The sequence below is a fragment of the Macaca nemestrina genome, chromosome 7 (genome assembly GCF_043159975.1).
Source record: "Macaca nemestrina isolate mMacNem1 chromosome 7, mMacNem.hap1, whole genome shotgun sequence".
In the NCBI taxonomy this organism is placed as follows: Eukaryota; Metazoa; Chordata; class Mammalia; order Primates; family Cercopithecidae; genus Macaca; species Macaca nemestrina.
Genome location: NC_092131.1, coordinates 75153450 through 75180362, shown reverse-complemented (window position 1 = coordinate 75180362; position 26913 = coordinate 75153450). Strand labels below are relative to the sequence as shown.

At 37.2% G+C, this 26913-nt stretch overlaps 1 protein-coding gene across 15 annotated transcripts in view; it reads left to right on the top strand.

Annotated features, from left to right (window-relative positions):
• Positions 1 to 26913, top strand: part of LOC105477952 (neuronal PAS domain protein 3) — an 861371-nt gene that overhangs the window by 66586 nt on the left and 767872 nt on the right. The window lies entirely within an intron of this gene.

Genomic DNA, 26913 nt, shown 5'->3' with positions numbered 1-26913 from the left:
GTAATGTAGTTGGGTGCCTCTGAGGAAAAAGACATGGGCTTTGGGGGACACATCTCTTGCCATCACTTTTTTTCCTAGTATCTTATGAATCTAGAGCACGTCCTTCTTTTTCACCTGAAATTTAGGTGATCTGAGTCTCCAATTTTCCTACGGAGCTTACGTGCCCTGCCGTCACCTCACACTCACCACTCTCTCCTTTCCTGGCTTCATTATCCATTATTTTTTATCAACAGTCTCTTCATTCTTTCATTACCTTGGCATGTACCTTGCAGTTATGGTTAGCAGTGTTCCTTCAGGATACCTCTTCAGCCTGTTCTTTCTTTTCTTCTTCCATCTGCGCACACTCGTGATAGTGACCTTATCTCCGAATGATGGTGTTGGTGTAGTAAGTCCCTACCTAGAACTCTAGCCCGAATATTGCTGCTACATAAATAATCATTTTCTTCTTGCTCCACTCTCATTTAGTAATCTCTTTTCCTCCCTTTTGTGTGAGGATGAACTCCAGATTCCTCAGCCTGTGCCTAAAGAATCACTGTCCCCTACCCTCATTTCTGACAACTAATCACAGGAAAGCTCTACTCCAGGCAGAGTGGTCATAGTCTCTGAATGTAGAGGATGCTAATTCTGACCCAGTCTCTGAATTTAGAGGATGCTAATTCTGACCCCGGAGAATGTACAGTTTTGTACATTTCTGGAGCAAGTCTCAGCTCATGTCATGTATAACTCATGAAACCTTGCACATAAACACATTGTCTTCCAGTAATATTTCACTTGTGTGTTTCACTCACTTCTCTGGGTACTTAGACTTATCTAGCCTTGTTTTGCTATAAAAATGTTTGTGTGCATGTTTTGTTTCTTCACATTGATAGTTAAGATCCATAAGAGCAGGGACTATGTCATATATCTCATAATTTCCCACAGAGCCTAGCATGTAACTAGGCACACAATGATTACTCAACAAATACTTGCTGAATAAATGTATTGGATGGTGATGAAGACACTTAGGTGTAGAGATTTGGATAGGAGTTTTCATTTGATTCAAGAGGCAGTTGGGAGCCATTGATAGCTTTTGAGAACAGGAATCAAAAATTATTCGGGGAAGGGAATTCTTACGGTTGTTTGTAGGATCCTGTCAGGTTGCAAATAAACAAATACAATATGTTAGAGATGGAGTCAAATCAAGGAGCCTGCTTTTTTTCAGACAGCGAAGTGGCCCTGTGCCCTACAGAATTAGAGAAGGTGGAAGTCTGAAGCCAGAGATTTCTGATAGGCTTTTGAGTTGTGAAACATAGGATATAAAAGTAAATGATAGGACTTACTGATACCTGGAGACTGAAAGAAATAGGTGGCTTCCACAAATTCTGATAACTGTAGTATTGATGGTAACAAATTGGGAATGAATAATGATTTGAATGACTGTAATGTGTTGATTTAATAGATGTTCAGGTTTAGGATGAAACAGGATTTCAGATGCAGATGTTCTACAGGTAGGATGGTATGTTTGAAAGAGCTCTAATTGCAGAGTTAGGAGACCAGTGATCTAATCCCAACTTTGTTGTTGTTGGGGTTTGTGACCTTGGGGAAGTCATTCACGCTCTCTACATATTATTGTGTGGGTTAGGCTAGAGCATCTCCATGGGGCAGATCATTGAGAGTCTCCCTGTCTAGGCATGCATCATAGCAACTTGAGAGTTTTAATACAAATGATGATTTCATTCATAATTTTTGTTTCTTTTATTTTTTGCAGAATTGAAGACAAACATTTCCTCACCTTTCTTGCTATAATTATATTTCAGTGTTAGCCCTTTTTAATCCCTTTCACCCTTTAACTGCATCCAAAAAATGAATACTTATCAGTTACTGAGAAATTGGAATGTAAGCTCAATTATGCTAAAAACTAATGGGTAACACTAACACATAGTAACAGCTTCTTTTGCAGTATTTACTCTCTTGTTGATAAAAAAAAAAAAAAAAAAAAAAAAAAAAAGCCCAACAGCCCATTGCTGCAGAAAGAATTTAGCTACAAGTTTATCAATTTAAGCAGGCCAACTGCACAACTAAATGCATGTGAAACTTAACAAATCCCTTGGGAAAGCTGACTGTAAGAATTTTCTAGTCTGTGTTGAGTTACTGAGGTGAGACATGGTGGATTGGACTTAATGCCCTAGGCAAGCACGATCAAATAGAGACAGTTTAAGATTTTTTTTTCTGTGTCCATGCAGGGATCTCTGGTTGGTGTCTAAATGAAGCATTCAGAAAGGACTATAACACCATCATGAGTTATCTTCCCTGAATATTTTGGAAGGTTATTTTGGTTTAGAAGAAATCCAAGTAAGATTTTCACAGTGTAAGCTTTGCAACAGTTGAATGATTTAAGATTGTTATGTGATTCATAGGAATAGGGGAAAGTACAAAGCATTGTCCTTTACATTTTAATTTTAATTTTCAAGGGAGAAATTCAAGAATAGTATGTGTGATTTCCTGGACTTATTTTGGGTTAAGGCAGTTTGATATTCTAGTCCTTTAAAGTTGAGCATCAAAACTGGTTCTAAGACCATACTTACCCTGGAATTTTAGAAGAGTTTGATATAAGAAAGGTATTGTGGTAAAGTGGTTGAGTGGGTAGGGTCTGGAGTCTCGTTACACTGATTTGAATCCTGGTTATAGCACCTATTAACATGTGACTTAGGGCAAATTAGTTAACTGCGGGTTTCTAATCTGTAAAATGGGAGTTATGCCGTCATTATTAGGGGTGTGTTAAGATTAAATGAACTATTGATAGTTAGTGTGAAGCATTTAGAACAGAGCCTGACATGTAGAGAGCACTCAAATATTAGCTATGCAACAACTATAATAATAATTTTTAGTACAGTGTGTGTTGCTTAATCACGGGGATACATTTTAAGAAATGTGTCATTAGGCTACTTTGTCATTGTGTGAACATCATAGAGTACATTTACACAAACCTAGGTGATATAGCCTGCTACACAGTAGGCTATATAGTGTAACCTATTTCTCAAAGCCTACAAAGCTGTACATCATGTTATTGTACTGAATATTGTAGGCAGTTGTAACACAATGATAAGTATTTGTGTATCTAAACATAGAAAAGGTCCAGTAAAAATATAGAAAAAAGATGAGAAATGGTACCCCTGTATAGGGCACTTACTGTGAATGGAGCTTGCAGGACTAGAAGTTGCCCTGGGTGAGTCAGTGAGTGAGTGGTGAGTGAATGTGAAGGCCTATGGCGTTATTGTACAGTACTCTAGACTTTATAAACACACTGTTCACTTAGGCTACACTAAATTTATTTTTAAAATATTTTTCTTCAATAATAACTTTAGTTTACTATAACTATTTTACTTTATAAACTTTTGATTTTTAAAAACTTTTTGACTCTTTTGTAATAACAGCTTAAAACATAAATACATTGTACAGATATATAAAAATATATTTTCTTTACCTGCATTCCATAAGCTTTTTTCTATTGTAAAAAGGTTTTTTTTTAGTGTTAAAACTCTTTTACTAAAAACTAAGACACAAACCCTCACATTAGCCTAGGACTATACAGTATCAAGGTCACTAATATCACCGTCTTCCCCCTTCACATCTTGTCCCACTGGAAGGTCTTCAGGGGTAATAACATGCTTGGAGCTGTCATCTTTTGGATACCTCCTGAAGGACCTGCCTGAGGCTGTTTTATAGTTAACCTTTTTTTGTGAGTAGATGGAGTACACTCTAAAATAATTAAGAGAAATATAGTATAAGAAATGCCTAAACCAGTAACTTAGTCATTTATTATCATTATCAAATATTACACACTAAGCATATGTCAAATATTATGTGGACCAAGGGTTGGACAAGCTTGGTTTACACCATCATCACCATAAACATGTGAGTAACGTGGTATGATGATAGCTACACCGACACTAGGTGATAGGAATTGTTTTCAACCCCATTATAATCTTAGGGGACCATTTACATATATGTGCTCTGCCTTTGACTGAAAATGTCATGTGGCACATGACTACATTGTTATTCTGTGATTACTTAGTGCGTCTATGTAGTTTCTTGGGAGCACAAGTCACATCATGTCACAGTCCTTCAGCTGCCCAGTACTCAGCTAACAATCTGAGAGGTGGGCTTGAGAGTTGGGTCCCCAGTCCCTGAGATAGCTGGAACCCCAAGCAGCCGACATTTTCCACCTAGGGAAGGCGTCCTTCTAGAGGAAACTCACTCTGAAATAATCTGTGCTGGCAAATAGAGGAAACCCTTTAGAGGCAAACTGGGGTTGAAGAGGGGAGTTGTTCCAAATTTACAGGCAGTGGAAGTCTCAAAGTTGTTAATTAAAGCTACTGTTCCTTGGACATTACTTGGTGGTTGGGTCCTAAGGATTCAGAGAGCTTTCCTCATTTTTTTTAAATGTCAGCTTTCATGATAGCACTTGCGAGTCTTCAGTCTCACTTTAGACCTTTGAACAAGGATATTCTTTTCAGTTTTTCCTAATAACCTGTCCTCATGATACTGACCTGTGTCCTTATGATTATGACAACGATCCTTCCACGGAAACTCTGCCCCTAACACTTAAACCTCAACAGCCAAACTTGGAAGCATGTAACTCCCTCCCCGTGAGCCAGCTGGCTGACCAGAAGGCAGGGAGCCATTGACATTGACCTCAGTCTCCTCCCCTGACTCGGCACATTGACCACTTCCTTCATCTCCTCTTGCTCTCTGGATCTCTGGAGCCTACTTGTCTCCGGCTCTATTGATTTTTCCAAACCAGTGCTTCCCTGCTTCTTGCTTCAGAACCTTCCTAATCAGGACTCTCAAGGAAAAGATAAAGAGGAGGCACTAGAGGAGGCAAAGCTGAAGGGAGAAAGGCTGGGCCTAGAGAGAGTGATCACATCATTGGTGGTTCTGCCTGGGACATTTTGAGGGGAAAGTGGGGGCTATTCATCATAACACTAGGACAACCTGGTGTAAAGCTGGCTGTCCTGGGCAAACTAGGTCCTGCATCCACCCTGGACTTAAGACTTTGATAGAGAAAAGCATTTATTTCTCCACCCCTCTTCCATATTCTTTCCACACAACTACAGCACTACCAACAAATCGTGCTAATTTTTTGGTGAGTAATTGGCAGGGGGAGGGGAAGCTATGGGTTATCACAGCCTGGTGGGTTTTTGTTGTTGTGTTTTTTTTTTTTTTTTTTTTTTTTTTTTGAGACGGAGTCTCGCTCTGTCGCCCAGGCTGGAGTGCAGTGGCGCAATCTGGGCTCACTGCAAGCTCCGCCTCCCGGGTTCACGCCATTCTCCTGCCTCAGCCTCCCGAGTAGCTGGGACTACAGGTGCCTGGCTAATTTTTTTTGTATTTTTAGTAGAGACGGGGTTTCACTGTGTTAGCCAGGATGGTCTCAATCTCCTGACCTCATGATCCGCACACCTTGACCTCCTGAAGTGCTAGAATTACAGGCGTGAGTCACCGCGCCTGGCCCACAGCCTGGTCTTCTAAGAGACTAAGCAATCTGGTCACTAAATGCATCTAAAAAGTTTAAAAAGTCTGCCAACTGTCAATCAGTAAATAATTGATAAGTGATTATTATTACCATTATTTTTGACCAAACGTAAATGGGTGGACTCATTTCTCTATTCTTTCTCTTGGTAGGGGAGAACAAAATGGGAATTCATTGCTTTATATAACTGTTGGGACCCTCTTTATACCTCCCATAATGTTTCATAATGAGAAATGTTGAAAAAAACATTTATGTCGGGCAATGGCTGGAAGCATTCTTCCTTTTCCCTACAAGCATAACACAACCTGGCAAGCCAAGTTTAAAAGAATCAGAACATTTATAATATTCTAATAGGAGCAAATTCATCTATGCATGTTTTGGGTCTCCTTGTATTATTTTAAATAAGTGTAGAATCTATTAGTAATTAATTTTGCAAACATTAGTTTATTGTACATGAGCATAGAGTAAGCTTAAATTATGACTTTTTTGTTATCTGTTAGCACCATTTTCCAACTTTAACGTAGATATCACAGTCAGTGGCAATATTTGATAATAGAGCTTGTCAGTGAATGTTGTCATAATTTTAAGTGTTAATTTAAATAAACGAGGTTCCTACTATAAGTACCCCTTTTTAAGTGTGGATTATAGGAGCCACAGAATGTGAGGACTGGGAAGGGTCTTAGTAGCGCCTGGCACAAGCATCCCAGATGCCACAAGGTGCAGGGAAGCCTAGAAGCACGAGTCACTTAACTTAGCTTCCTCGTTGCCTAATTCTGTAATTTTGTCTCAAACATTATGAAATACTATTAGGCTATAGCAGGTACATCATTTAAAAAAAATGTATATATATGTTTTCAAAATGGTGACCTAAATCAGCAGTCAGGCTGAGGGATAACTTCCTATTTTAAAGGGAAATTTCGAATTTAATTAAATTACTAAGTATTTTCAAAAGTTATGAAGGATCCAAAGCAGATATGGCTTTATACTGCATAGTTTCAGTTGTGGAATTCAAAAGAGATATTGTTTTGTTCTGCAGATGTGGAATTTTTGTTTGGTTTTTAGAAGCAAGTGCTACTACATGCTTTACACTTAAAATGTAAAGATACTGACCCTTTAACTTACACTTTGTACAAACAAAAGAAAAATGTCATAGGAAGAATGTTTCATGTTGTAGTATAGGGGTTGGAAAAGTATTAATATTTTGGAAAGGGGACAGATAGTAAATATTTCTGGCTTTGAGGGCCATATGGTCTCTGTCCCATCCACTTAGCTCTGAGTAGTCAAAGACAATATGGAAAAGAATGAGTGTGGCTCTGTTCCAATAAAACTTTATTTCCAAAAACAGGCAATGAGTGAGATTAGCCTATTGGCCAAGGTTGCCAACTCCTGTTCTGGTGTGAGGATAGAGCTCTAAATTTAATATTAACATAGATGAAAGCCATAGTTTAAATTTATTCCAGTTAAAGAAGAAAGAAAAAAAAATCATGTATCATATTGTTTACCAAGGAATTGTATGTAATTAGGATGTTTACTTAATTAAAATAATTCCTAATAAAATGCTAAGAATGATAGAGAAACACTAGCAGAGACTCTTACTGCAACATTATTTATAAAAGCAAGAAAGAGAAACAGCCTAAATGTTCATTGATGGAGAACTGGTTAAACAAATTGTGGAAATCTGCACAGTTAAAAAAAATGAACTACATGTGTTATTTTACTGACAAGGAAATTTATCCCCAGCACCATTTCTTGGGGGATAAAAAAGCAAGTTATAGAGTGACATATAGAATATGACACTGTTTATGCTAAACAAAAAAGTCACAAAAGAATACAGTATATTTTCTATAGGTAAAAATATATATTTGTGAATTTATATAAAGAAGCTATAGGGGAGTACATGCCAACTTGATAACAGTGATTCTCTCTGAACAGAGACTGGTCTTAGGAGTGTTAGTCAAAGGTCAAAGAGAACGTGAAATCACGAAATTTAAAAAGACACTAGAGAATGACACATACACAAAAGCTAGACAGACATTCACATTCTGAAAGAGTATAAAGAATGAGGACTTACAATTTTTAAGTTTAAAATTGTAGCACATGAAAGTTATAGTCTTTGTAATTTTGAGGGTTTTAGAGGAAATATAAGAAATGAACGTTAGGTAAGAATTCTACCTCCCACAGAATGGGCATGTGATTTATTTATTGCGTAGGCCTTGGATGTACAGAAAATCTTTGAACATTATGAAATTTGAGAAACTCAATAACTTAGCAAAGGTAATAGACTGACCACTGTGGTCAGCAATTTATGAGCTGTATGTCAGTGTTATGGTCAGTCTGGCCTTAGGAATTTATACCTGTGCTTGGGTCACATTTTGATAGGGAAACTTATTTTGCAACATGCTACCTTCTCAAGTGAAATCTGTGAGGATCTGATGCCAGTACCTTAATTTAGCATCACATTGTTTTAAAATGTGACTGTTATAGGATAGTATAGTATGTGAGTCCAGACCCAGACTGGATAACAACGTAAAAAGAATCTTGTTTATAGGTTGAGAAGAGACTCTATTTTCAATCTAGCAAGTATTTCTTGAGGGCTGACTATGAGCTCCTCACTGTATTAGAAAAAGTAAATGATAATAAAAGAAATGTGAATGACAGCTTCTTTCCTGGAAGAGCAAGCCACCTCACTGGGGACTAAGAAGAAATTAAACAAAACCAAAAGACATCACAGTTTTAAACACCAATGCAAGCATCCAGTAATATGGAAAGCAGATTAGGGGACCAATGTGGGCTCTAACAGTTGAGGGTCAGCTTCTTAAGAGAATCGTGTCTTGATTTGGGCCTCAGTGCAAAGTTTGCATTGATACGGGGAGATGGAAAGGCTGATTTCAGGAGGGAGAGTGATTGCAGTCAATGATGGTGAGGCAGAGAGCACTTTAGGCATCTATTTGGAAGAAGAGCCTAATGTAGTAATGATGACAGTGGTAACAATATTGACATTAATGCTGGTGCTGGTGTAATGGAAGCATGAGCAGTAGCATAAATAGTGGTAGGAGTCGTACTAGAGTCTTGTTTTTTCACCGAGAGTTTTATGCCAGGCAAGATGCTAAGTGTTTCACATCCTTATCTTTTCCGTCTCACTAAGTCCAAGACCATAGTACCGCTTTTTCTTCATTATAAAGGTGAGGAACCAAGGTTTAGAGAGATCACATAACGGGCCCAAGAACACATGGCTGGTGAGTGCCAAAGCAGGTATGTAAATACTTTCTAACTCCAGAGCCCCAAACCTCCAAGACCAAGCAGGTGCAGAGGACAACCATAGTCTAGTGCTGGTTCTGACACTAAGTAACCCCTTGCCTTATTTTCGTCCACCATAAAATAAAGGCACTGGACAGTGTAATCTTTAAGATTCATTGCATTCATTCCATGATTCAGTTACTTCCTCAGAGAATGGGGCTAATAATTGTACTGTGTGGATTGGATGAGACAATGAGATAATGCGTGGAACAGTGTCAGGCAAACAGTAGACATTCAATAAAATTTTAGAGTCCAATAAATAAAATGTTATCATCTCATCAAAGAGCCAGTTTAATTAATTGCCTCAACATTTATTCTACTGGCTATATCCTAAACTCTGGATGAAGGAGATGTTGCATGGTTAGCATGAACCTCTCTGTTTACTTCCAGGGTGGAGAATGTCCCTACAGATGTGGGTCATAACCAGGGGGATAGAGATCCTCTTTTTCATTGAAATGTAACTGCATACCTATTATATTTGGCAGTAGCATTCTAAAAGTACCAATGTTTATAGTTTCAGTAGTCAAAGTGAGAAGTGGACAAGACAGTTCTCCTTCAGACTAACTTTGAGCCAATCTATTTAAGAAGGTACATACTTACAAATACAATAAGCCCTCACTTAATGTCATTGATACATTCTTGGGAGCTGTAAGGAAAATGATATATAATGATAACAATTTTACCATAGGCTAATTGATATGATAAGAATTAAGTTCCGGCCGGGCGCGGTGGCTCAAGCCTGTAATCCCAGCACTTTGGGAGGCCGAGACGGGCGGATCACGAGGTCAGGAGATCGAGACCATCCTGGCTAACACGATGAAACCCCGTCTCTACTAAAAAATACAAAAAAACTAGCCGGGCGCGGTGGCGGGCGCCTGTAGTCCCAGCTACTCGGGAGGCTGAGGCAGGAGAATGGCGTAAACCCGGGAGGCGGAGCTTGCAGCGAGCTGAGATCCGGCCACTGCACTCCAGCCTGGGCGACAGAGCGAGACTCCGTCTCAAAAAAAAAAAAAAAAAAAAAAAAAAAAAAAAAAAAATTAAGTTCCTACGAGATATTTCTGGTTGCAGAAACATCACCAAGCTTCTAAATAAAGACTGCAAGCTCTTCTAATATTAAACATTGAAGTAGGTTGGGCATAGTGGCTCATGCCTATAATTTCAGTGCTTTGGGCGGCCAAGGAGGGAGAATCACTTGGGATCAGGACTTTCAAGACCAGCCTGGGCAAAAAAAAAAAAAAAAAAAAAAAAGAATAATAACTGGGAGTACTGGCATGCACCTGTAGTCCCAGCTATTTGGGAGGCTGAAGTGGGGGGATTGCTTGTGTTCAGGAGTTTGAGGCTGCAGTGAGCCAGGGTCATGCCACTGTACTCCAGCTTGGGTGAGTGACAGAGCCAGACCCTGTCTCAAAAAAAAAAAAAAAAAAAAAAAAAAAAAGAAAGAAAAACATTGACATAGATGTGAGCTCTAAATACATTTAAGAAAGACTAATAATTGTTTATGCAACTTTTGCTGAATTTGTGAGTAATGGTAGTTACTGTGGTGGTGGGTTAAATCGAGGAATAGATGTTTGCAAAAGTGAAAATTGTAAGAAGCACTTCAAACCGTCATGGAATTCAAAAACAAACAATTAACCGATATGATGGCACATTGAGCACTTTTATACTGCATCAGTTTTCGCCATGCATTTGTATACTTTTCAATTTTTATTTGACAATAATTTGTATCCATTCATTTCCTAACCTGCTTATTCAAATTCAGGGTTATGAGTAGCCAGAGCCTATCCTGGCAGCTCCGCTCAGGGTACAATGTGGGGATCAGCCCTGGAGAGGACATGATCCCATCACAGGGCACATTCACACACCCACACTCACTCAGACTGAGACGATGCAGACTTACCAGCAGGTCACTTAACGTGCATAGCCTTGGGATATGGAAGGAAATCAGAGAACCTGGAGAAAACCCACAAAGACTTGTGGAGAACATTGCAAACTCCACACAGACAGTGGCCCTGGCTAGAAATCAGTTTTTTTTTTCCTCCTCATCAATGTTATAAGGAAATGAGGTTGAACAAAATGACATTGTTAGAGGCCCTGCTGTAATTCATGAGAAATCAGCAATTTCTAAAGCAGAGTCCTGCTTTTCCTACTTGTTTTTCCATTGCCTTTAGTCTTTATGTCCTACTTATGCTTAGAAAATAATTTAATTATAAACCAGATATGTTCTTTCCTTCCCTTCCTTGTTTTTGCTTTTGGTGCCTTTTTCTCCACGTCAGTGTTGCTTCTAATTGCAGGCTGTGAGAATTGAGATGGCCTGCCCAAGGTGTACTCTTGGTTTGTGGCAGACATGAATAAAAAATTCAGGTTTCTCAGTTAGAAAGGCCAGGGTTCATGTGCTTTTTTACCTCAAAGGTTTTTTCTTTCCTTTCTTTTTTCATCTTCTTCCTTTCCCCCCTTAGCAGTAGGCCCGTTTCTCCAAATAAAATCGTACGCAGGAGCCCAGCATGTAGAACAGATAGAAGTGGTGCTTCTCAGGTTGAGTGAGACCTGGGGCTGTGGCTGCCTTTACTGGCCTTCCTCTCTCCAACCTGCGTCCTCCCTCCAGCATCCAGGCCTCTGCATAGAACAATTAAAAACAGCCTTGCCCTATCCCTTATAATTTCACTAATGATATAAGAGCACTGTGAGTTTTATCACACTAACTATAGGTTTTAACTTTTTTTCTCAAGTGGTAGGGGTGTAGAGCAGAAGAGAATTGAGACCCCTACTTGCACAAAACAAAGTTTTTAGTTGCTATCTACTTCAAATATTCAATTTCTAATATTGGCTGATTATTGCAATGAAGGCATGTATTGGTGCATGTAACCAAAGTTTAAAGAGAACTATTAACTTGCTAAATAGCAGGAACCATGTTTTTTGTTTTCTGTCTTTTAACTTAGAGATTCACTTTTCAGATTTAGACCCTATGAGAAACTTCAAACTAAATGGTATCAGGAAAAGTATATAATGTTTTCGGCCTCAAAGTCATATCTTTTTTTTTTTTTTTTTTTTGAGATGGAGTCTTGCTCTCTCGCCCAGGCTGGAGTACAGTTGCGCAATCTCGGCTCACTGCAACCTCCGCCTCCCGGGTTCAAGAGATTCTCCTGCTTCAGCCTCCCAAGTAGCTGGGATTACAGGTGCCCACCACCATGCCTGGCTAATTTTTTGTATTTTTAGTAGAGATGAGGTTTCACTGTATTCCCCAGGCTGGTCTTGAACTCCTGAGCTCAGGCAATCCACCCGCCTCGGCCTCCCAAAGTGCTAGGATTACAGGCGTGAGCCACTGTGCCTGGCCCAAAGTCATATCTTTTAATTAACATGTTTATATATAAACAGTGGCAAAGCATGAAAGAGAATTCACTGTTCAGATTTGTTGATCAGTATCATGATTAGTGGAATTTGAGTGTTCTTGGGAACTGAGAAAGCAGTGGGAATAGATGGGTTTTCTGACTGAAAATTGTCCATACCCTTGTGGGATAGCAAATTCAGTCAACTCCACTGGACCTTTGACTACTTGCTAATAAGATATACTGCTTCAATGAGTGAAATAAGTCAGAAAAAGTATTGTATTCTTCACTCAGTTTCTCCATACCCAAAGAATACATGCAGATTAGATTAGATGGTTTCATCGTGCAACAAATGAGAATATTGGCTGTTATTTCATAAATACATGGAGCTCTGTATCCCTAGAGACTGTCTTGTCTATTTCTCTAGTTATTAAAGGTTTATGGCAGATTCTCTTATAAATGTTTTAAAATGATCCAGACTTAGCATTTCTATTAAAAGAAAAAGTCTTACATGGAATTTAGAATCATGTGTTTTGGCTCATTTTAATTAATTTAAGATAATGAATTTAAAGGAGAATTTACATTTTGGATAGTTCTACTATCTCCCTTTTTTGATTTTAAATGTAATACATACTTATTGTATGCCACACAGTGTACAGAAATTTAAAGACAAAAACCTGTCATCCCACTTCACAGAAATATAAACATTTAAAAAAATTTGGTGATAATCTTATAAACTTTGTATACATCCATGCATTTAAAATATATTTTACTGTACATGTTGATCTTACTATGATTTTAAAAAATTAATAATGTATTTTAGAAATCTTTACATCAACATTTTCTATAGTTGCGCACTATTTAACTGCGTATTATTTTATGTAAGCAGTTCTTTATTAATGGATGTTTAACCTGATTTCAATATTGTGTTTTTATAAACAATGATGTGGATATCTTTTTGCATCTGTGTATGTGTCAGTTACTAGAATTGTTAGGATAAATTTAGAGAGGTGGAATATGTGGAATATGCATTTAAATTTGGATAAATATTGTCAAACTGCTCTCCAGAATTTTTGTCATTTTCTTTTCATGTCAGTAACAACATGGAAATATCACAATAAAATAAGCTGAAAAAAGAAATAAAACTATTTCTACTTTTCTATATATGTCCAAGTGAACAACAAAAAAAATTTAATCTAAAACATCTTCAGTGCAGGATCAGTAGAGTTGACCTTACTCCTTACTTCCCATAAGGTATTACTCAAATCAGAAAAGCATATTTAAAAAATTATTCCCATAATCTGTTTAGAAAAGGCAAAGAAAAATATGTTAATTTTTAGTTAATATTAAAATGTTACTTTGTCACGTTATTTGGGGAGGATGCTAAGATGCATTTTTATGGCAGAGACACAGATAATGAAAGGAATTGTTTATTGAGTATACTATTTGTTCAAGGATTCTATTTCATAATATGCTTTTAGTATGAAAAATATATAAATAATTGTAGAGAAATATAAATTTGTTTTTTTTTCCTGCTAAAGTTGTAGAGATACATGTCTAATTAGTATCCTCAATATAAAATAAGCTACTCAAATGCCACAATTGTAATAAAATATTATACTATTCATTTGAACTAATCTTCAGATAATGATCACATCCTTTTATGAAAATGATTATTAATGTAGTCTTTGAAATGTGATATATGACATCGTAAATGACTAAATGACACATCATGAAAACTTAGTATATTAAAATAACAAGTCATATTTATTCTTTTTAGTAAATAAATTTGTTGAACTGTGGAAAGAGAAGGTTTGCTTGTTTTAGGTACCTGTAAGAAGTAAATAATATTACTTCTTAGATTATTTTTTGATGAGGGCAAAATGAATGGAATAAACATTCCAAGAAGAAAAGAACATCAACAGGAAATTGTAAACCAACATCAAGAGGTTGGTGAGCATAGGAACTTGATTCCACATGGAAAGGGAAGAGGTACCTCTGCCTTATCAGAGCTGCACAGCAGGTGTGGGAGACTCCCTTGGAGCATGAGCCGGACCTTCAGAGGAAGCACTGCCCTGTACTGTGCCCAGCAGTGAGGAGTATTCACAGGTGCTGAGCTGCAGAGGACTCTTACTCGGTACACTCCAGATACTGGCAGTAGTCTCTCTTGGGAAGTGGCAGGAGGTTGTATGTAGATCAGAAATGGCTTTTATGAAATATAGACTACATTCTTGGAGTGAGAATATGAGAATTAATGACTGGTCTGTTAAATCTCTTTGAAGCCGGGGGTGCTACCACTTCTGCTGATCAATGTATTTAGGAGTGAGATGGTTAGAAAGGCCTGAGAATGTATCTCTAAAGTTCTAGATTCTAACTTACAACGTTTGAGACGAACTGTCTTCTTCTGTTTTTCAAGTTTTCAGGACTGGGAAGAATGACCTTCATGGGTGGCTTGTTGTTAGGACCAAGAGGATTTTAAATTGAAATTTGGGGCTAGTAAAGAGAAGAAAATAAAACTAAGCAAAACTTAAAATTAATAACTGACTAACAAAAAGGAGGGGTGAATGAAGGTCCTGAAAATTCTCTGGAAACCATAGTAATAATGAGGATGGAATTAATACCGTCAGATATCTGTATGCTGAGTATAAAGTAGAGGTTTTAAGCAGAAAACTAAATTACAGCATAAGGAGTGTGAGCCAATCTTGTCCCAAGGATTAAGGGGAAGGACTTACAATGTAAGGACTAACCTTTCTCTTTGCAAGAAGCAGATTTAAAAAATGCAGAGGACCCACTATGTATTATAGGTGCACATGCAGTACTCACACATATATACACACACAGAATATATATACATACACAGACAAGTGTGTGTATTCATATACACACCCCTACATATTCTCAAGAAGGAAATACACTAAAATGCTAAAGAAATTACCTACAGGCAGTAAAATTGTGGGTAATTGTTTTTCTGCTTCTTTATAGTTTTAAATGTTTCAACAGTAAACATCTATTACTTTGACAATATAAATAGTATTTAAGTAATATTTTTAAATCCCAGAAATATCAAAAGATATTTGAGTAGAAAGTACTTGGGTATGGATAAAATAATTGAAAAGAGTAGTTTTTGGCTACTTTTTGAAATCAATAATGCTTTAATTGTAGGGATTGTAAAACTGTCAATCATGTAGGTATAGTAATGTCGGGGAATTTCATCTCTACAGATTGTCCCCCAAAATCTGAAAAATTGATGCTTTGCCCTAAAAACAATCTCTCAAATGATTGAGGAAACAATGGAATAATTGAATACTCTCAACTTAATTCTAAATTAAGGGAGAATTTGTTGGTCAAGTGAAGACTGTATATAGCTAGAACTGTAACTGAGAATTTACGCAGCAGATTTTTAAACAATACAAATGAAAAATTTTTTTGCCCCTTAAATATAGAGCTAGTGGCTCTGTAGCACTTGGCTCATGGTAGATAATCTAAAAATGTGATATGTGTAATTCCATGACTTAAGACTGTAAAAGACTGTGTGGTATTTAGTGGACATAGCAATATTCATGGAGTAAATGAGCGAATGAATGAAAAGGTGATTGAGTGATGGCATGTGGATGTGGTAGGCTCTAATAATAAAATTCTGACAATAATTGATAACAAAAGAAAAGGAGAGTGGTTGTCTAAAGCGTCACACACCAGTTTTCAGAGTACACATGTAAAATATAGAACCATGAAAAAAGATTTAAAGTTGTGTATGGAAACAAAAAAAAAGAAAAAAAAAAAAAAGACCTAACCCATTGCTTAATTGGCACCTTCTCTATGGGATCCTGTAGCAGTTTTTTTTTTGTTCTCCTGTGTGTTCATTTGTCTTTTACAAAATACGTAACCATTTATTTCTCTGTAACTCCCCTTGCAGCCTTCTGCCCCACCTCCTTCCTAATTTTTAAGCACACTGTGTCATCTTTGTGTTCCTTTCATTCTCATAAAAAATATTTGCACATTCCAGGCGTTTCATAAATATTTGCCGATTTGCATTGTTTGGAACAGATGGTATAATGTTAAAAGATGACTACAGAGAAAGAAACACTACTAAATTCTATTTAATTTCTGTTTTCTCTGTAAAGGATAATGGTTTTTCAAATTAGAAAGGGCAGCACAACCGTAACTAAAAGAACCTGAAAACCTCAAGTAAGTGTAGAGATTCTAAATGAGCTCCTAGCTGCCTTAAATCGCTATAAATTCATCTCATGGCACTAATGGAATTTTCAGCTGGGATTGTGGAATCACTCTTGGAAAACTTTGGAAAATCCAGAAAAGAGGAGAGATGAGCCAATTTCCTGATATTTTGAAACAAATGGATGCCTAAAATTAGACATATTCTGTGATGGGAACTACTAAATGGATGAATTGATGCTCTTGAGAAAAGATAGTAGTCATTAGATGCCAGCCAGGATGCCAAGCTAACCTCATTTCCTTTTTAAAAAAATGATTACTGAACCTAGAGTAGAAAAAATCCCAGGGCATAGTGTATCTCAGATTATGCAAGTCACTGAGAAATGAGAAATTATTTTCTGGTTGTGGGCATTTTGTGAATACATGTATTGTATGGTGAGGGATTTATGGGTTTTTGAGCAAATGATCTCCCAGAGATAAATTAATCAAATAGAAGTCTGGTCTTTAAAGAGATGCTGCTTCAATATGGTTCTGTTCAACAGTTTATCACAGTCCCATTTGTTCATGTTTTACAAGTCAGAAAATTAAGAGGAATAGTCATTGATGGTGTGGGAGTTAAGGGTGGTCTAAACTTAAAGCCTGGCCCTGTCATTAGCTGAGTGACCTTGAGAAAATTACTGAACCTCTCTGTGCCTTAGTTTTTTCATTTGTGAAATATTCCCTAAATGGTAGCTAGTGCTTCTTTAGAATTTACTGCACTAAATGTTTTATACATGAAAAAACTAAGCCTTAGAGAGATTAAATAACATCAAGTGGACAGAAATAGATTTCATTAGGATTAATAATGGACAAAGAAAATGAAATCTAGGAGCAATAAATGTAAAGTTCATAAAATTTGTACTTTTATTAACTCATTTGCATAAAATTGATCTAAATGTTTTCGTTGACTGTGAGATGAATATGATTCATTGTCGTGTCATGGCTTTAAAAATTAGAAACAGAAAAAACAAGCAAACAAAAAAAGAAACTGGTCCCATTACTCTTGAATAATTTGACCACATCTAGAATATGTATCTTTTTCTTTTTCTCCAATTTGTTAAGAGGGATGGATTGTGGAGGTGGACACAAAGTTACAAAGGGACAAGCTGGAAAAACTAGAGATAATAAATTTGGAAAAGTGGAAACTTTGAAGGAAGCATGAATGCTATCTTAAAACATTTGAAGGGTGTCATTTGGAAGAGGGATCGATCTATCTTGTGATGCTCCAGTGGCAGAATGGGCTCCAAGGGTAGAAGTGATGGGAAGTCCAATTTGACCTTTGCATTTTTTTGCTGACCTTCAGAACCGTTTAAAGTGGGATGGTCTTTTCAGGGTGATAAACATCATCTTCTCCAAGTCATGGCAGAGGCAGGACTTTCTGAGAGATACAATAGAGGAAATTTCCAAATTGGGTGGGGGGTAAATGAGCTCTCATTTCTCTTCTAAATCTAAAAATTTATTCTTCTGTGAGAGACTGAATCTTTGAAAAGAATGCATTTTCTAATGATGAGTGTTACTAGTTAAAGGCACCTACTCTCCTTTAACTTTATAAATTTAATTGAATTTTTAAGAATGTAAACAAGTTGAAAGTATAAGAAATATATTTTTCATTTTCAAAAATGATGAGTATTTCAGTGTTATTGGGAAAACCATGATTTTAGTTAGTAAAATTTAAAGCTCTGAATTCATTAGGTTACAATAAAGGCAATTTCCTCTTCACAATTAATTGTAAGACATTTCTTCCCTTATTGAAGGGAAATCATCTGTGTTTAAAGAGCATTTATGTTGAGTTAAGAAGGTGACATTTCTTTGACGTTTGTATGCACATAAAGGTAACTTGTAGAGAGAGCTAAGAACACAGAAAGTGCAAATTTATAAAAAAAAAAAAAACCTTTCACATGAAAAGCTACTTGATGTGTATCAAATATACTCTTAGACTTCATAAGGTTATTCATTTTAGAACTTGGGTTTTCTTTCTTTTTAATCTCTTAAGATTGCTGGCTACAGTATTATCTTGCCCAGATTCATAACATTCTGTTACAATTTTGCTGAATAAAAATGAGTCTGATTTTAGTAATGAAGTGTGTTCGATTCATACCTCGCCTCCCCACCCAGGTGTCAGGCCAGCCCAAGCTGTTTAGCACAATGAAAGTTCTTGTTTGACCATAACTGCACATCTCACTCCACGGGCAATCAGCATTTTAATTAGTGATTCAAAAGAAAGTCATTGTCCTCTAGTTGCTTTATCATAATTGCCAAATAATTTTCCATTGAATAAATAAATAATGTAAAGGAGAAACCTCCCCTCATAATGCTGTCATTAAGGCTTCATTTTTTTACCCCCTCATTTGTATTTGTATTAACACACAGCCCACTTGAAAGGGAGTAATTATAATGGCTTTCTGACAGTAGCCTATGGCTTTTAAAAAAACTAGTGATGGTTTCCTTTTCTATCACCACTTTGCACTGCATGGATTATTTTAAGGTTTAGATAAAGGAAGCTCTTGGTGGCTGGTGTCTCTTCAAAGGTGTGTGAAAGTGAATGATTGATTTGCTGTGTGCATCATTGGAACTAGGTAACTTGCATTATGACTCTGATGTACTGTGTAATTGATGCAAGTCCTTTCATAGCATTCTGAGATTGAAATCAATATTCATTTGGAGTGCAACAACTGTAATAAACTACATTCCTTTTGTAAGCAGTGGTCTAAGGTTTTGTAAAGGATCAGTTAGAAGTGACAGATTAACATTTTGGTCGGGCTGGGGTCTATTTAAATAGATATGAACAATGCCTTCTAAAAAACCCCATTTAAAACAGCTGGTTTCATGAAATTAACTTTTTGATTTTGCCATATAGAAACTTCTTTTGCTTTGCCTTTATATGAGTCTCTTTTCCATCTGATTACAAACCTCGACCCAATGGAGAAGAGCAATAATTATTTTCATGAATAAGTTTATTTTCACGAAAACCACCACAGATATGTATATACCTTGACAGAACTGTCTTGTCAGTATTATATTTTTCAAAATATTGATGACTGGCAATTGGAATTTGCATTCTTTGTTTAAAAATGGGTATGCCTTGACAATATCTAGTACAGAGTAAAACCTCAGATACCAAAGAGATGCATTCTGAAGAACAAAGAAATCAATATCAATTAATTCTTACAACCAGATGGTGTATTTATCATCATAAATATTGCCATACGAGAACTGGCAGTGTAGAGGCCAAGAGGGCTGGTTCTGCGGTCAGACAAATCTGAGTTCAAATCCTGGCCCCACTGCTAGCCAGCTGTATTACCATGGAAAAGTGATGTAAACTTTAGCCCCAGTTTACTCATCTGCAAAATGCAAATGTTAATGGTAACTACCCAGAGTAATGCAGGGAAAATTCAGTGATATAATTAGCATAAAAGCATTGAACACATTGCTTGGCACATTTTAAGCACTTGATAAATGGTGGTGAATCATAAAGACATTATGTCATGCCCATTTTTTTTTTTTTTGGTATCAGAATCCTTTTCTCTCCACCCCATTTCTACAACCCTCAAAGTGCCTCTCAGAATCTCGTTGCCTGGACAGCAAGGATCTCAGTGGCTCTTTTGCTTCCCAGCTAGCCTGCTCCTGCCACCCCAATCTTCAAAAAATATTGGTGTGCCTAAAGCTGTTCATCAGTGATTCCTTTTACCATATCAAGTTCAACATTTTTCATTCTTTTTGTTTTTTTTTTTTTTGAGATGGAGTTTTACTCTTGTTGCCCAGACTGGATTGCAGTGGCGTGATCTCGGATCACTGCAACCCCTGCCTCATGGGTTCAAGCGATTCTCCCGCCTCAGCCTTCTGAGTAGCTAGGATTACAGGTGCACACCACCATGCCCAGGTAATTTTTCGTATTTTTAGTAGAGACGGGGTTTCATCATGTTGCCCAGACTGGTCTTGAACTCCTGACCTCAGGTGATCCACCTGCCTCAGCCTCCCAAAGTGCAGGCGTGAGCCACTGTGCCTGGCCAGGTCCGACATTTGTATGTTCAACTCTATTCTATTCTAACCACTGCCTCCAATTTGTTGCTATGTGGCTTGAAGGATTATCGTGAGAAGTAGAGGATGTTGCTTATGGAAAGTGCCTTGCAGAGGGCCTGGTACTGGAGCAGCAGCAGCAGCGTGAAAATCAAAGCCAGTGTTTCAATGCCTACAAAGATTAGGAAATGTTCTAGGTGTTTTCCCTGAATTAAGAACTACTAGCCCCATTTTACAGAAGAGGAAATTGAGACACAGAGGGCAGTTGGCACATAGCAGTTGTTCAGTAAGTGGGACTTATTTTTACTATTACCTTCACCTAAGTCCCTGAGTAGTTTCCTTGTTTTCTCCAAATGTGTGTATTTCTTGCACATTAGGAGTCACAAATTATGGCCCAGGGGTCAAAACCAGCCTACAGACACATTTGGTTTGGGCTGTACATGGTTTTAGTAACCAGAGATTTTCACATAAAAATGCCTTTCACGTGTGTGCACCCACCCTCTTGCCCCTCTAAACTTCCTAAATCCCACCTATTTTTCAAAGCTAAGATCAAGTCCCTTCCCACTGAAGTCATCCCTAATTATTTGCACCCTAATGTTCCTTTCTCTTCTGAGCCCCTCGGCACTTTTAGTCTTTGTATATATTTAATGTAACATTAACTTAGATAATAAATAAGATATTTTGTGTTGTTGACTGTAACATGCTTTTACCAATTAGGTTCTCATAGCAAGAGCCAATATTATAATTGCAGGAGTGGTAATAGAACAATAACTGTTACGATTGATTATGACACGTATTTTATACCTGTAAAGGCTATCCCATAAAACTACATGTCAAGGTAGGTATTATCATCCCTAGTGCACTGATGAGGAAACTAAATGGAGACTTGTAGAGGTTAGGTGGTATGGCGGAAGTCACAGGCTGGACATTCCAACCCACATCTATCAGATCCCAAACCCTGTACTTTTCCCACCTTATTCACCAGGCTGCCTCTCTGTAGCCTCCTGCTCACCTACTACATATTTGACCATGTCAGAGGAATCATGTGATTGGCCTTTGAAAGGTATATTTACCTTTGTTTACAAAATATAAGGCATAAACTTTCTGCCTATGGGAAAATAATGAAGATAGAGGTTACAAGTCGATACGAAATAACTTGAAAAATACATTGGAGCATATACTTTGATTTTTGAAGAAAAAGTCTGTATAACCTGCTTAAATATTATCCTGCAGGGCATTTCCATTAAAGTTGTTAGAAATTATACATTCTTGGAGATTAAAAAATACTACTTTTGTATAAGAAAACCCAACTCATTGTTTAATTAGTGCCTGTTTAAAAACTTTGTAATGCTCTCCTTCCCCTAATTCATTGTAAATATTTAAAAGGATAAATAATATATTTTACTATAATTAACGTTCATCAAAATCATGATAGCTTTTTATTTGCCAGTGTCACCTTTGGAAGTTTTTGTTCTGTGGTCGCTTTACAGTGTGTTGCTGTGCTTTATCAAAAGTTGAGGTAGGTGACTTTGCCTTTCTGAGTTCAGACAGAATCTACTGCCTTTAAATTTTTAATCTAAAACTGTTAACAGTTTTACAAAAAGAAGCAATTCTGCCTGAGAGCTGCCCTCAAAGACATCTGCACTCTTCTGAGCAGACATAACAAAAATAGTGGCAAACACAAATTAAAAGAAAAGAAAAGAGGCCACACTAAAACCTTTCCCAGTCCTGTCTTCTGTGCTGCCACCATCAAATATGGCTACCAGTTAAGATCACATTTCACGTCTCTGACACAGACGGTTTGACAAGAAGCAATCTGAAGGCTTTCAGAAAGAAATCTGTCTGCAGTATTTTTTGTGTGATATAAATATTACAAGGTCAAATTCATTTTTTTCTAGTGAGACAAAATGTTAACCTTACACTTGGATTCAATGCTGACCCATGACATCACTTTTGGAATGAATATTTTTTTCATTGGAAGGTGTGACCTAATCTCCATATTTCTTCTATGTATCTTATTTCCTAATTTGACTTTGAGTCAGAATCACCTTTTTTCATACATGTGTTGATGCTTTCTGCTGCTGGAAATAGATCTGTAGGCTGTTAACAATTATTGTCATTCTAATACATTCTAAAAATGCATTATAAAGGTGGATTGATTCTCTAGTTTTATAATAACCTGAATGCAGCATTGGTAAAGTGGATGGGAAGAGTATTCAGAATACATCATTTTCATATTAGACATTAAAATCCTTTAGTAGTTTTGAGGTTTTAGGAAACATCTTTTCCTGCTCTTGGTATAAAATAATGATAGAGCTTTTGTCTTGAGTATTCTTTTGCATTTTTAAATACTATATTACAATTGAGAGCCTAGATTTGTTTGTTTATTGTGCATGTGTTTACAGAGCATGCAGAAATCCACCATCTGTAGTCTGGCCTTATTATCCAGTGGGTCTCACATAGGCATACATTTAGATCAACTCAGCAAATACTTATTGAACGTTTACTGTATGTCGGCCACTAATGTAGGGGTGCAAAGATGAAAAAAGGACACTGATGTGGCCCTTAGATATTCATAGTATGGATAAATTGAAGGAAAACCAGACACTTTAGTTTGTTTTTTGCAGAAGAGTAACTTGGTAGGAGTTTCGGACAGAACAATAGCAATACATATTCTAGTAATATATGTATATGTGTGTGTATATACATGTGTATGTGTATATATGTGTATATGTGTGTGTGTATATGTGTATGTATATGTGTGTATATATATGTGTGTGTGTGTGTGTGTGTGTGTGTATGTATATACATACATGTATTTCTTCCCCCCCTCAAGAAGGAGTCTTGCTCTGTCACCCAGGCTGGAGTGCAGTGACATGATCTCGGCTCGCTGCAACCTCTGTCTCCTGGGTTCAAGCAGTTCTCCTGCCTCAGTCTCCAGAGTAGCTGGGATTACAGGCGCCCACCACCACACCCGGCTAATTTTTATATTTTTAGTAGAGAAGGGGTTTCTCCAGGTTAGCCAAGCTGGTCTCAAACTCCTGAGCTCGTGATCTGCCCGCCTCGGCCTCCTGAAGTGATGGGATTACAGGTGTGAGCCACCGCGCCTGGCCTCCCAAGTAATATATTTAAATCATCACATGTCTCTAGTGGCTACCATATTGAGCAGCATGGGTCTGTAAAATAAGATACCTTCAATTAATTGAAAATCATGTTTTTGAATAATGTGGGGTTGAGAGAAATGCTTACCGTATAATGTTAAATGAAAACATTTATTTACAAAACATTGTTCACAATTTTTATCTTAGTTGAAAATTACATATATCTCAATACACACACCTAATAATATAGAAATACACCAATGAAAATGTTCACATAGGCTAATTCTGAATGTTGAGATCATGGATAATTTTTACTTCGTTTATGTGTTATCTGTAGTTTTCAAACTCTTCATAATGAAAATGTATTACTTTTGTAATCAGAAAACACCAAACATGCAGAAAATGGATCTTTTCAATATTAGAGACCACAATACCCATATAATGTTTTTAAAATCTAAGTTATAAATCAGATATAGTTTTGCCATTAAAATACATCCTATAGCTATGCTCTCTAAACTATTCTATTCTTAACCTATTTGTGCATATCTAAATTGTTAGGGTGCTCTTGAAATGAACCTCCATGCCCTCTAATCAAAGTAACATATGTGTCTTCATAGATTTTAAAATAAGAAGCTTATAAAAAAAGAGGGAGAGAACAGAGGAGGCTGCCACTGCACAGGTACAGTGATCACTGAGATTTTCAAAAGTAGAAGGCAGCTGGCTTAAATGGCTTTGAGGAAGTTTTTGGGATCAGACAAATCTAGGTTTGGGTCTTGGCTTTGGTACTGACTGACTGTAAGACCTTGGGTAAAGCACTCTAAGTTTCTGAGTCTTGTGTCCTAATCTTAAAAATGGGAATATCAGTATACGCCTTGCTGGCTTGTTGCCAGAATTGAATATATAATACATAAAACACACCAAGCATGAAGCACACAGTAGGTATCAGTATTAGTTCTTTCTTCCTAATCTGCCCTACTCCCAATCATAGATACAGTTCAGGTGTTAACTTGCTGGTTATCCCCTACAAGAGAGGTTGGTGAGAACAAGTCTGCCAGGCTAGGAAATATCAGGGAGATCTTCATAAGCTTATGGTATGGTTTGGCTCTGTGTCCCCACCCAAATCTCATGTTGAATTGTAATTCTCAGTGTTGGGGGAGGGATCTGGTGGGAGGTGTTTGGATTATGGGGTAGATTTCCTCCTTACTGTTCTCATGATCCTGAGTGAATTCTCATGAGATCTGATGGTTTAAAAGTGTGTGGCACTTCCTCCTTAATTCTTTCTCTCTCCTGATAGCCATGTGAAGATGTGCTTGCTTCCCCTTTGCTTCCTGCCATGATTGTAAGTTTCCTGAGGCCTCCCCAGAAGCAGAAGTCTGTACGGTTCACAGAACTGTGAGCCAACTAAACCCCTTTTCTTTATAAATTACTCAGTCTCAGATATGCTTTTATAGCAGTGTGAGAATGAACTAATACAGTTGCCAAGTAGGTTCCATAGGGAATTGTCAAAATATTGAAAAAGAGATATTTGTAATTTGATTATTTAAAATAAGATGTTTTAATTTCCTATTCTTCATTGAGGTGTTCACTGCTAATAGCAGCCTATTCTCTTGTCTACTATAAAAAGAACAAGATTACAGGTTGATTTTAGGTAACTCAATAAGAAGTGTATGTCAAATTCAAATCATTGTTTACATAAGATGACCATTATTCAATTCAAAAACATAGCATGTCCTCCCATAGCTAGTCTTCTGGCTGGCCCTGATTCAACTGTTAGGTCTCAGCCTAGATGCCACTTTCTGGGACATCTCAGGTACCTCAAGTTTGGTTTGACCTTTCTATGTACCTCTTACCTTGCTCACTTGCAATTATATGTTAATCAACTGTTCTTCACTAAATGTAAGCCACCTTAGGGCAGGGCCTCTGTATGGTTCCTCCTTGTATCTGCAGTCTTTACCATAGTTTTGGATCCAGTGGCTATTCAGTTAACTTTGGTTCATGTGAATGGTTTGGGAAGAAGTCACTCATGTTAACGGAGTCTATGTAGCAACAACAATGTGCTAAGTGATTTTCCTTTTTTTTTTTTTCATTCCTCTCTGTTCACTGTGTTCTTTTTGCTGGTTTTTCATATTTTGTGGAGAGCTAAAGAAGAATCAAAATCTATAACCTTTCCTGTCTGATTTTACTTCTTCCTAACAATGAATTTACTGTCCTTTTTACTCTTCCTTCCAATTCATTCACTCCTACTGTACAATCTGTCTCTTAGCTGTAGTATTCTCATTCATCAGAAAGCTAGTTTAAATATATTGCTAGTCTTTTGTATGCCTTTTTATTGCTTTTGTTAATTAATATTTGATGTAAATAACAACAGATTTGGCTTCTTGGATTCAGAGCTTGAGTTCCTCATCCTTCTCCCGGATACCCCTTTCCGTTTTTTCCTCCGTTGCATTGAAGCTGTTCCTCTTTTTACAGAGTTTAGCAAGGCTAAATCCTTTGTAGCTAAATTCCAGGGACTCTCTAGGATCTGCCAGCTCAGGGAAAGGGGTGGTGTTAGATGTGATGTGCTTCATGCCCTTCCTTCCTGCCTGGTAAGTGTATCATTTTCTCCAGTTGACCCAGTGAAGGGAGGTTAGCAAAATGCTTCTAATTCCTAGGTCAGATCATAGCCTGTAGCCTGGACCACCAATGTTGGCAGGGAATTGGGCCACTGCCAGACACTTGGAGATAGGCACAAGGGCCCTATTTTTCTTGGGCTGAATTGAGTAGTCTTCCTGCTCCCTCCTCTTCTAGGAGTTTACATAGATGGAAAATAAGTTTTCTCTTTTGGCAAAATAGCAAGGCAGTTCAGAGAAAGACGTGCTTGGGCACTGAATCAGGAGGAATAGGAATCATTGGAAAAGCTGGAAAAGGCCTGATTTTCCAGCCTTTTCTTTCTAAAGCTTTTATTTTCTCTCTCTCAATATATATTGGTATAATGAGTTTGTTAGAAAGGAATTTCATTTTTTAAAGGCTCATTTACTTAGACTACTTACTCAGATTAGGTTAAGTTGGTATTTCTCTCTCTCTTTCTTTCCCTCTGTCTTTAATTTTCTTGTAGCCCAGCTTCCACTTAATTTTGGCAGCTTGGAGATCCCATTTTATTTTATGAATGCTCATTGAGGAGAGGTAATATATTTGCCCCCACCCTTCAAGCTATCTACATTTGTTTTCTGTATCATATGATTTAGTACTTGGCTATAAACAGCTCTATTATAGATTCCTTTCCCTTCTATGCTACCCTTTAATATGTGAATTTACAAGGGGCAGTAGATCTCCCAGAAGCAATATACATATTTTTAACAGTACGTGGGGAGGCTGAACTAACTTGTACTGAGAGTAATAGGCTGGATATCATGGAAATGGGAATTGGCACGAATAGCTGATCTCAGTTAAAACTTTTCCTGTACCTTCTTTTGTATAT